Consider the following 12,063-nt stretch of genomic DNA (forward strand, 5'->3'; position numbering starts at 1 on the left):
TTTAGCCAACCCCACATGCAAGGGGTAGAGAAGGAGGCTCTGCTTTTCGAGGGAGGAACTGCAAACCACTGTGGCTGTTTCAAGATCTACCACATGGGGTTGGACACGCTTGCAACTGAGACTCATTCTGCTGAACTGCCCTCCAGGAAGGCTGTGCAATTTATTCCCCCAACAGTTACCCGTATTTCATTATCTCACAAATACTTCTAAGTTAGCGTCGAAAAAGATATTTGCACTTGGAGTCTTTGATCAGTCGGGTGAAAGTAAAAGGGCAGACACAGAACAAATCAGAAACTTTATTTTAATTTGTTTTTTGAAGTTTCCTCTCAGAAGAGCTGTGATTCATGTGTTAAGCAGCCTGGTGGCATCTCAGCTTGGGTGTCACACAGTACCTGAGCCAGACGACATAAATGGATTTATTTTCTCCCACAAACCTGCCTTTCCTATACCTCTCATTTCAGCTAATGGCACCACCGTTATCTAAGCCAAAAACCCAGGTTTCCTCTTGGAACCCCCCCTTACTTCCTTTTTCAGTCTCACCTTTGATTACTTAACCTCCATAATGTTTCTCATATTGATTTCATGTTTCCCTATTCCCATCAGCAGAGGATTAATTTATACTTTTATTACTCCTTGCTTGGATCATTATAATACCCTCTGTGTCCTCTTTGTATTATCCCAGAACACCCCCTACTCCAATACTTCCAATGCTGTGTTTACAAAATAAAAATCAGACCAGGTCAATTCCATGACAAAAAACCCTTGCATTTTTATGTACTTTGTGGGGTCTCCATGTCCTTCTGGGAATTAAGTTCAAATTCCTTAGCAGGGCATTTATGTTCCAGCTCCAGGAGAAATGATAATACAAAGGGAGGCCTCCCCAAAGTGGAATTTATTTATAAAAAAACGGTGTATTTATTCTTATACATTTAAACTTCAGTCATTTTCAAAGTTCTCTCCATTTGATGAAATACACCTAGCAAGACTTTTTTTCCACTGCTCAGAACAGTTTTTGAACTCGTCAATTTTGATGCCTTTTAGTGCTTCTGCTGTTTTTTGTTTCACCTCTTCCACTTTGGCAAAACATTCCCCTCTGAGGACTTTTTTTATTTGGGAAAAGAAAAAAGTCACTCAGGTTGAGATCAGGTGAATAGGGAGGGTGAGGCATGAAGGTCCTGCTGTTTCTGGTCCAAAACTGCTGAACACTCAGTGCGGTGTGAGCAGGTGTGCCCATAAATCACCCATCATGAAATGGGCAAATGCATTGCAAGAATTTTTAAAAATTCACAGAAGCCAAACATAGCCTCTCACAACAATACCAGCTGGTACACTGATACAGCCGAGTTCCTTGAATACTCACCTAGTGGGAAAGCCTGTACTACAAGGACCTACTCTCCACAAGAAAATTCCATTTTTTGGCGGGGGGGGGTCCCCTTGTAAATTGCTTTGTGTATCAGACTGAGAAGACAGAATCTGATTCTGTAACAAACAAGGAGCATATGCTAGCCTCTGCTATTGAAACAATCTCTAGAAAGGGAATTACCACACCCAGTATATTTCAATGTCAAAAAGTGATTAGTTTGAATGTTCTTTTCCATGTTGAATCACAGTTTCCCAATGAAAATTAATCCACTTAATAGCCTGAATTCTATAACCTGACTTGCACAAAGTCTTCAAATTCACAAAATAATTTCTGGAGCTCCTCTCATGCGTTCACTTTTTTGGACACAACCTTTGACTCGTGTCAGAAAATGGTCCCAGCCACATTTCTGAAGCATGTTGATGACAGTCAGTTGGAATAGAATCCAAAGTGGTTTTGCTGTACTGAAGTCAAGGCATAATCTCTATTAAGTCTTCGCACCTGCCTTCAGCTGGGCTTTGCGCAAACCCAGTCACCCTCTTTTACACAGGATTTGTTCTTCACAAAGACTTAGTGCTTATTATCCGGTGCCCTGTGATCTCTGAGGTTATTAAAAATTGATTTCTTCCATTGCCTTTCCTTGGTGCCAGCCCCTGAAATCCTTGGCCACCAATGGAAAAGGAGAATTGCAAACAAACAAACAAACAAGCATAAAAGGAGACTTCTTTGTTCCAAGTCCCTGACTCCTGCTAGCTGCAAACCTCTTTCGTGTGCCTTTGCTGTGTCAGCCCAAGGTGAAGCAGACAGAAGGGGAATTGAGGAAGGCTATTAGGAGCTGAACCAGCAGGAACCCAATAAGGAGAGTGATGGGCCCTGCTGTGAACATGAGCGCCGGGGTGGTCTGTGGCCAGGGTGGAGCAGAGCTGCTTTTTGCTTTGCTCCTCCGTGACAGCACAGTCATTTCAAAAACAAAGGGCTCCGTGTGGATTGCTTAACTTGAGCTCATCAGTTCACTGTGGAAGACAGGGGGCCCCTTTTAGTTGAAACCAATGACTGGATAAAGAGGGTATCATCGCCATGGGTTTTTTTCCATACTTGAATAAGACCTTGAAGGACCTGCCCTCTGTACAGCATCGTATGCAACATTAGTTTGTTTTTGAGCTTTTATGCTGACAATGAAAAAGATCTGAAATGTTCTAGACTTTTCCTGTGCGAATCCCAGAAGCATCCTCTTGATACCCATCTAATAAAGACAATCTCTAACACCAAATAATAGATTGAAATGTGTTATGAGCTCTTCTTTAATTCAAGACAGGGCTTACCTTTAATTCTCTAGCTGAGACAGTTGTATTTGTCTTTCTAAAAGCAGTTTGCCCAAGTGTTTCAAGTAACTCAAAGGATCCGTTGATTAATTCCGTATGAAATTGGATTAGACATTTTCATTTTAAATGGCAGCTTTATGCTTACTCATTGTCTTGAATAACCTTCAATATTGTTGCTATCTTCCTGCTCCGTTCTTTACGTAATCACTAGCCCTTGGTGGTCTGCTTCAGGTCATAGAAAATCACTTACAGATATTTTCAACAGGCACACAGAGGCCCTTTATGTCATAATCCCATTGGATGGCTTTTTCCTCCTGCATTACCTCATGTGGGAATTCTTGTTTAAACTTCATTGATCCGTCTAGTTTATTGTGTGGGGCTGTGTGGTGCCATGGCATGTGCGAAGGACGGAGAGGTGCAGTGAACAGATTTGCACATTTTGAGTCTTCTCTTGCCAGTGGACACAGTTAATTCCATCTCTTTGGAGCCGTCATTTTAAAGCCATTGTTTGTTTAGAATACATTTGCTCAGGAACATTGTTTACATGATGTAAATTCTCAAAAGCTCTCCACTTCCTCTATTTGTAGTTGGCAACTTCTACTCTGTGGGTTGTTAACACAAAAGCAGTACCAATGACAGTTTCTGTTTACTAAGTCTTCTCAAGTGCCGGATTCTGTATAAGTGCTTTATATACTTTATCTCATTAATCCTTCAATATTCCAGGGAAGTATGCACTATTATTATTCATAATCTTCAGGTGAGAAAAAAGACATCAGGAGAAGTTAAACAACAGAACATCAGGATGTGAGTTAAGCATCAGGATTCCCATTCACAGTCTTCTGACTCTCAAACTGATGTTCTTAATCATTTTATTATATAGGCTCTGAAGGTAGCCTGTTCTACCTTGCAATTGTTAAAATGTTTTGTTTTGTTTTTTCCTGAAATGCCTTTCAAATCTGTCTTCCTGTAGCTTTCATTCATTGGTCTCATTTTGAGAATTTTGGCTAGGTGAAGTGGCTTCCAGCTGTCTCTGTGGATTAGTTTTGAGAAGCAAAACATCCCTAATTCTTTCCTGAAGGGCGTCCTGGGCCCTTGACCCATGGGCTTATCTAGTCCCGTGACAGTACTACTCACTCCTCAGAACCACAGATAACTCTACAGAGACTGGTTTTCGATCTCTCCCCTTCATCCCGGTGTTTCAGTAACACTGTCTTGGGCTATTTCTGTCCCCTGATTCTTTTTCTGGCCATGTGTCTCTATCAGATCTGAAACAGGCTGCGCCCACTTCATCTTTTCTAAAACAAGGGCACCTTCAAGTGGCAGCCAATCCCAAGTTACCTGCAGATTCTGAGGTCATCTTATGGAGCCAGGACAACACAGAGGATGGCCAAGGGATCCAGTTTGATTTGGGAGGTCAGGTCCCCTCACTGCCGAGCGGGGCCAATAGCTTACACCGACTCACATCTACCTGGACTTCCCAACTAGGACGAATTTAGCATCAAGTCAGAATTCAGTCCTTGGCCCCGAGGACAACCTGAGTGTAACTCATGATACAAAAAGTAATAAGTAAAAGAAATGAACCTTTAGAATTCTATGAAAGACCTTTATGCATTTCTAATGTCCTTTTGATTCTGAAGGTTTCTAAGGCTGGTAAATTATATTTTAACAGATGCCGCAGAGTCATTTAAGACTTCTTAATCCTGTCGCTGAGTGGCCATTCAAGTCTTGGGTATATGACTCGGTCCCAGCTGCAGAAGTCACTGCCACTGGGTGGTGGCCTCTATTACCTTCTGGGCTCAGTGATCCCTAGAGCACAAAATGTTACTGTGCTCAGTTACAAAGAAACAGCTTCTGGTAAATGCTATTGGTTCACAGGACTTTCTGTACACAGTCTCTCATGCTCAAATTTTCCTAAAGAGAAATGTTCACTTTAATTTCTTTTTCCTTTTCTTCCCTGCTGACTTTGCAGGGTATTCAGAAAGCCATTTGAAGGTCCCAGATCTCAAGTTCCCTCTTTCTTCTCCTTTGGGCTACATATACCCTTGTCCATTTAGCTGAGGAAGCAAAGAGAAAGGAAAAGCAGACTTTCCTCTCAGCCAGAATAAGTAAAAGAAAGAAGATTCCAGAAAGAAGATCCCAGCATTGAAAATGCTCTGCAGAATAGGATGACCCCACCTATGACAGTAAAAACCTGAGCTGCCTCACCTCTCCAAGGTTGTAAGCCTCTCTTGCAGACTAGCCAGAGTCCCCAGGCCTTGGAGGGAGGGAAGGCAGAGGGTAGTACTTTTTCAGCACCATTTTTGTATTGTATTCCACATGTGTCTTGTGATGGAGAGAGCTGGAGGGATGCAAGGAGAGCCTAGCTGAGGCCTGGACCTCAGGAAGGGCTCTACACCTTACCTGCCCCAAGCAGAGACTGGGTGGTGGGTGACAAAGGAAAGAGAGGTTTGAGGCTACACAAGCAGAGGGGACTCATCTCTCTTTTCTCAGTTAGAGCCCAGCAAAGAGCTTGATTTCAGGATTCCTTCATGGTGCACAGGGCTGCCAAGAATTGGCTCAGGCATTAGTGGAACTTCTTTGGGGTTTCCCTCAGCAAAGGTGGGTTTGGGTTGACCTGCGGAGCCGTCAGAGCCTGGACTCCCTTGTGGACCTCTAGTCCTGTTGTTTGTGTTGGCTTCCTCCACCCCCGGCAGCCTGATCCACACAGGAGAGCTGAAGAGGGAGGGGAAGAAACTAACCAGGGCCATGATGACAGGAGCTAAGAGAAATGTTGTGAGCACACAGGAGATACCTTGTGCTGGCCACCAGACATACTTGACCACGACTCTAAGGCTGTGGGCTGTGGGCGTGCTTGCAGGTCCTCCCTGAGTCCACGGGGCAGGAACCGGTGGAATCTGTTTTGTTATAATCTGTTTTTCTATGGTTCTGCCTGTTGGTGACGCTGGGAGAAACTCAACCACCTCGGACTGAACTTCCCAAACCAACGACTGGTCTGCAGCTGTTCTTACGGTGGCAGTGGTGACATTCCTCTGTGGGAGAGAGATGGTGGCACGGTTCAACCCCTCTCTCTTAGCAAACCAGAAAGTGGGCAAGTGTGTGACAAATACAAGAAAAAAACCCCAAATGACCAAACCCTGTGTGTTCAGTCTGACATGGCAGGAGAATCGGGCCTTTTGTGGTTGTCATACAGGCAAAATAACATTTTGTGCTTCATGTCAATAGCCAGTATTGCATAGCATTTAAACTTTCTATGTTATCTCATTTATTCTGTGCTGATCAATTAGGCAACCATCCCATTTTATTGGAGAGAAACCGATGCCCAGAAAAAACAGAGTTGCTTAAATTAATAATTATATAAAATCACAACAACTAATTAAATCTCAGATACTATGCTAAGAAAGTTGTATGCACTCTTCTATTTAATTCTTAAGATTACTTTGTGAAATGAGTATTGTTATTATTTTCATATTTTTGATGAATGAATTAAGGCTCAAAAAAGTGAATTAACTTGGTCAGGGTCACATAAAGTCAAATAGCTGATTTCTTCTTTTTTTAAAAGATTTTACTTATTTATCTTTAGAGGGGAAGGGAAGGAGAGAAGGAGAGAAATATCAGTGTATGGTTGCCTCTTGTGAGTCCCCTGCTGGGAACTGGCCTGCAACCCAGGCATGTGCCCCGATTGGGAATCAAACAGCAATTGTGTGGTTCGCAGGCCAGTGCTCAGTCCACTGAGCTACACCAGCCAGGGCTAATGATTTCTTACTTCTTTAAACTGATTTCTTACAGTCTTTAAATGGGTATCTCCCTGACCTCAAAGGTCCACACTTTCCCCTTACTACTGTGGAAGAGGTTGAAGGAAGAGTCAGATTTTTGTGATTAGCTGTAAAATAACCTTTCTATCCGTTTTGCCTGCAAGGGAGTTTTTCGTTGCATGTAAGGTAGACCCCGTCTTCAAATAACTTCTTGGTGTGCAAGCTTTTCATTAACATGCATCAAATGGAGGCATATAATTTTCAGATGGATTCATTTCCCCCTTTGAGTGCTTTCATTAATTTGAATATCAAAGCATTTGCTTGTTTATACACACTGAAGAGTGAGCTCCCTAAAAGGAGACAAAAGCAACTCTCAGAAAAGGTTTTGGCATGTTTTTATGAGTAAAAAATAGTTTGGGTGAATCAGTCAGGGTTTGTGTGTATTACACACAATAAACCAAATGAGTATAACAAGTTTAATTTATGAATTAAAGATTCAGTAACTCATCAGCCACCGGTCAGCAAAAGACTTCTGAATTCTGTGTATATAAAATGCTCTCTATAATCACATAGAATATGCAATATGGCTATAAGGTAATAGGATTTAAAATACATAAGAATTTAGACAATCCTTGTGTAGCGATTGTAGTGATTCTCGATCCTATATCTCATCTCTCTTATTTACCAAACCACACTCTGAATTGCCTTCATCCCAAAACCAGTCCCAGTCTCTCAATGTCACCACTGGAGAAATCGAAGGGACTGCAGAGGAAGCCCCTAAAAGGCTGGGAATGATTCAGTAATTCCCCACAGCAGATGATGCCCTGACTGGGCCTCTGAACCTCCCAGTGAACAGATTCTGGTCTGCTCTTAAAAAAAAGCAGTGTTACTCTGTAGGCTCACATGGAAAGCTCTGTAATCTCATTTTGCTACTCTCCTGTCTTGATTTTCCAGTGAATCCAGAAGCAAATTTCTAGCCTGTGTGAGTTGTCCTTTTGAACCCTTCATCCTATTAACTTTTATCTGTCCTATCCTTTTTAAAAATAACGTTAATTAAGATATGACTTGCAAGACACTTCATAATTGCTTTTTGAAGGAGGCTGTCAGTAATGGAAGAGTTGGGCTGCAGGATAGACTTCTGACTCCCGATTAAAAACCAGCTCAGCCAGACATTTTGATTATGGAGCGCAAGTCACATATGAAACAGTTGACACATATTGTTTGGGATTAGTTTGTCCTTTGGATTTGCAGTAATTCACACAGACTGGTAGGGAGGTTCTTGTTTTGCATTCTCTGAAGTTGACTTAAAAAGAGAAGTAGGAGTGTGTGTGTGTGCGTGTTTGCAGGAAATGTAATAACTTACATGAAGGCAAAGGAGTGGTTTGTTTATTGGGTTTTAGAAAGAGGCATTATCCTAAATAAGAATAATAAAGTAGGTAAATGCAAACTTCTCAGAACCCCTCTCCTGTCTTCTGGAGCCCCTGACCTTCCAGTACCTAATTCCCACAGTGCATTTTTCTCCTCTAATCTGCACAACCACAGTGGAGGCTCCTGACCCAGAAGCATTTGTAAACAGGTGAATTTCAAAGCATTAGATGTCTATTTGGTGGTATTTCAGGCACTGGTGCTATGTAGTTATTGGGGACAGAACGGCTTCCCAGGAAACTGTTGTAGATGCGAATTAGGCCCTTTCATTGAGAGGAAAGCGTTCCAAGAACTCACGCACAGGACATTGTGTTGTGGCCTGGTTTATTCATGTGGAAACAGAAGCTGCCGCCAGGGGATAATGCCCCATCTCCCCCTATCCCACCATGGAAAAAGTCCAACTGTGTCCTCAGCAAGGCCAAGACCAAAGCCATTGTCCAGAGTTTTTGCTTCATATTAAAGTTTAGTCCTCTGGAGACTGCAGTCGGCTGCTAAGGGGTCTCAGTCCCCATCCAGAGGACCAAGCTTGTTCCCAGCTGCTCCAGTGGTGGAGTCCACGTGGCTGTGGGGCATGTGTCCCCTAAGGCCACATGACTGTAGAGAGAGAGAGCACATGAATGCTTGGGGTGAATGCGGGTTCTCGAGTAAAGGAGTGACTTCTTTGTCCCCTTAGGATTCTATCAGCTTGGGCCTGGGACGGACAAGGTACTCTTTCAAAATGAGCACTCAATTTCCCAGGCTTTCAATGGACCTTGAATGGGTCTGCACACCCTGGTTAGACTGACAGGCCTCTGTGGTCTGCAGAGACCACATCCCCGAGAACCCAGAACCGGAGCGGGGAAGGGAGGAGTGTAAGTGCCCTTGGTGGAGCAATGCTGTGGCCCCTTGGAGTATGGAGGGCTGTAGCCTCCTGGCTGGCGAGCAGGCCTACGCTCCTCAGGTTATTATGTTCAGTGTCTAGTTCCTTTTGCTCCCCTTCTCTAGCTTTATACCAGTGGTAACAAAACCATGAATCCAAACATGTCAGTGGGTATAAACTCCCCAGGGCTAGCTAGGAAATGGAAGCTAAATTTACACAAAACTGAATCATTAAATGGGGCGCTTTTACTTGGAAATAAGAACTTCCCCCCCACTGATCCTCTTTTATCCCATTCCCCAAATTCTCTGGAACCTCTTTTCAGTTATCAACAAATATTTCCTTTCCAACTTTTCCTTAACATACTTACACTTTCTTGTTTGACAAATATTGGCACAATCCCTGGGCCCTGCATTAAAACTGCAGCCCTGGCCTCTCTCACTGGGGCTCCAAGACCCTCTGTTCTCCTGTGCCCTGAATTCCCCCTGGATTCCCACTCCTTCAGACCATTGTTTAATCCTTATCTTTTACCGGTCTATCTTTGTTTGAAATGGATTCTCTCTTCTGGATGACGACCCTCCTTTAATACTATTATTAGGGTAATACCTGATTGTTGGACTTATAGTTCCTCCTTCATCCTTAGGCTGTTTGACCTTGTGCAATGTTGAGCCATTCATCTTGCCTTCTTCAAATTCTCACACCTCCTGGTCTGCCGTTCTTGGCTTTCTCAATGCCTCTTCTTTCTCCAGTCTTTAATAACTATAGTTACTCCATGCTTTATACTTTCTCCCTCTCCATTTTTTCCATGAATGATCTAACCAACACTTACATTCCCCAAACTCTCTTGAATATGTCTTTTTTATTTCCACTTCCACTGCCCTAACTCTAATGGAATGAACTTCCAAAACCACATCCTTTTGTCTTAGTCTCTCCGCAGTTTCCATTATGTCTTCAGAGTCATCTTTCTGAAACAGATCCAATCTGTGCATTACATTCTTCAGCAATTGTTAATGAATCCTGTTACCTCCAAAAAAAGTACAAGCTGCTACAGGCTTGTGAGGGAGAATGGAGGTGAGGCAGAGAGGGAGGGGGAGCAATGCCAAAAGTCAAGAAGAGAGAGTTGAATGGCACATCTGTGTACTAGGCTGCATGGATTGTCTTCAGAACGGCTTGTGCATAGATACTGTACTTTATAATGGGCCGTGGAAGTGAGGGAGGCGATGAAATGTATTTTCCTGGATCCCTATCATCTGGTTCTCAACTGTGGAAAGTCTGGTGGTGTTTAACTCCACCATGCTGTGACATTCAGCTCTTTCAATAGCCACTCAGAAGTAAGATCCTGTGCCTGTGGTGTGGCCTTTCACCATCCAGTAAGTGGCAGGAGGAGTCACAGAGCTGGTAGGCAGGCCCGCACTGGCAGCCACCGTGGAGTCCTGTGTTCCTAAGCAAGTAACTGCTGGGCTCTGGGAGGCAGGATCACAGGCTCATGTGAGGTCCCTTGGTTGCTACCTGGGAAGCAAGTGAGGCCAAGAGATATAAGGAGGCAGATAAGATATGTCTAGTATAATGCCCAACCTCACTCCTTATCAGGGAGCAATTGATGAGATTCCATTTTTCACCTATCAAATTGGTAGAAGCCAAACTGATAATATCTGGGCTTGGCAAGACTGTGGAAAACCGGTGCTCTCACAGAGGGCAGCTGGGCACCTGCCTTGAGTAGTAAGAATCGGACTCATACGGGGGAGTGCAAAGAGCTTTAAAGGACTCTAGTATGCTCTCTCCTGCTTCTCTCTCCTTCTCTGTCTCTGTATAAATGTATACATAAAAAATACATACCATATAATATATCATCTGAATACAAATAAGATGTAAGGAAATGGCCATGGGTTCCAATTCTGGTCCCTGACACTAAGTATGAGCTCTGTGGAGAAGGAAATTGTGGGCAGAAGCTGAAAGCTGCTTAGATGACTAGAAAGCAAAGGGTGGCCCTGACTGCGAGAGAGGGACCTCCTCCACTCGATGTCTCTCCAACCCTGAGGTGCCTGGGCCTATGGGTGGCAGCGCATAAAGGAGACTGTGATGACAGTGGACATAGAGAGCTGGCGGGAGAATGAAAGATGCTATGAAATGCCTCCTAATGACTCCTGAAATAGTAAGGAAAGGCTTTCCTCAAGTTTGACATTTTGGAGGGAAGATACTACACAAGCAACACATGTGAGTTCATGTTAAGACGAACTCATTTGACTACTGAGGACTGGGATCATTCTGGCAGAGTGAATTGTCGCTTGTCTGTGTTCCCAAGACATGTATTGCATTATATTAAGAGACTGTTCTGTGTGCAAGGGTAAGGATGATGTCATATTCATCTAGGGTCCTCAATATGTAGCATCATAACTGGTACCTAGGGAATTCTTAATGTTTGTATAATGGCTGAAGAGCTGTTCGGGCAGGGTCTCTGGAAATCAGTTTCAATACATCGGGATGCATTGGAATTAGTACAACACATTAGGATGATGACCCTCCACAGCTTCTCTTCAGTCTGAACAAAATCTTCAGGTGAGAAAACCAAGAAATACAATATGGCTGGCCTGAGTCTAGAATGTTCCAGAGCGATGAGAATTACCATGCCATTTGGGAATCACTTCGAATATTTGTAAACAGCTGCATTTTTGTCCTTCGGATCATGTAATTGCACAGGTCAAAGCTGAGTAATAGGTAAAAGCTAAAAATGGTTAATGCATATAGTTCCTAGCTGTCAATCAAATTCTGCTTTTTGTAAGTATTTCTAGGGCACTCACTGGTATGACAAGGTTTGATAAATGTGTGTGTATGTGTTACATAGGATTTTTTTTGTAAAACCTGAAGTCTTTAAGCAGGTGTTAAAGACCACATTAGAACAAAATTCACCACCACAACACAAAAACAAAAGTCCCTTCAAACTGACAGATGGTCTCTGAAAGAAGACAATTTGAATGTATAAATACAAATATATATATATATATATATATATATATATATTCTTTTCAGAGAATAAATGTGTCAGTGGGGCTGACTGATGCCTGCATCGATGCCAACTTAGCACTCCTGAGGCCACACAGGGGCCTGTATTCCTTTATTATTGGTGACCCTGAGCTTTGCACAATAAGAAGCCTTTTTTATAGACTTTACACTTAAACATAGAAAGCAGCAAACTTCCTCATCAAGCTATGTTGTATGCATAGTGTATTTTCACATTTTAGCCTCTATTATTTCAGACTTCTTTAACCATTACATTTGGGGGCACATGTTCAGGATATATTATGACAAATGATAATAGTGCACTGAAAATATACCAACTCATGAAATGTC

The 12,063-nt window shown here is 42.8% G+C and overlaps 1 protein-coding gene and 1 non-coding gene across 2 annotated transcripts in view; both read left to right on the top strand.

The window, feature by feature from the left end:
* The window catches only part of PLPPR1 (phospholipid phosphatase related 1), a 227,014-nt gene that overhangs the window by 21,353 nt on the left and 193,598 nt on the right, over window positions 1–12,063 (top strand). The gene's annotated exons all lie outside the window — the stretch shown is intronic.
* On the top strand, window positions 5,656–5,791 carry LOC118979923 (small nucleolar RNA SNORA41). Its single transcript, XR_005065016.1, has one exon. It is a non-coding gene; the product is annotated as a small nucleolar RNA SNORA41 (small nucleolar RNA).

This window comes from Sturnira hondurensis, unplaced genomic scaffold (assembly GCF_014824575.4).
Source record: "Sturnira hondurensis isolate 20B ecotype Veracruz unplaced genomic scaffold, ASM1482457v3 Scaffold0022566, whole genome shotgun sequence".
NCBI lineage: Eukaryota > Metazoa > Chordata > Mammalia > Chiroptera > Phyllostomidae > Sturnira > Sturnira hondurensis.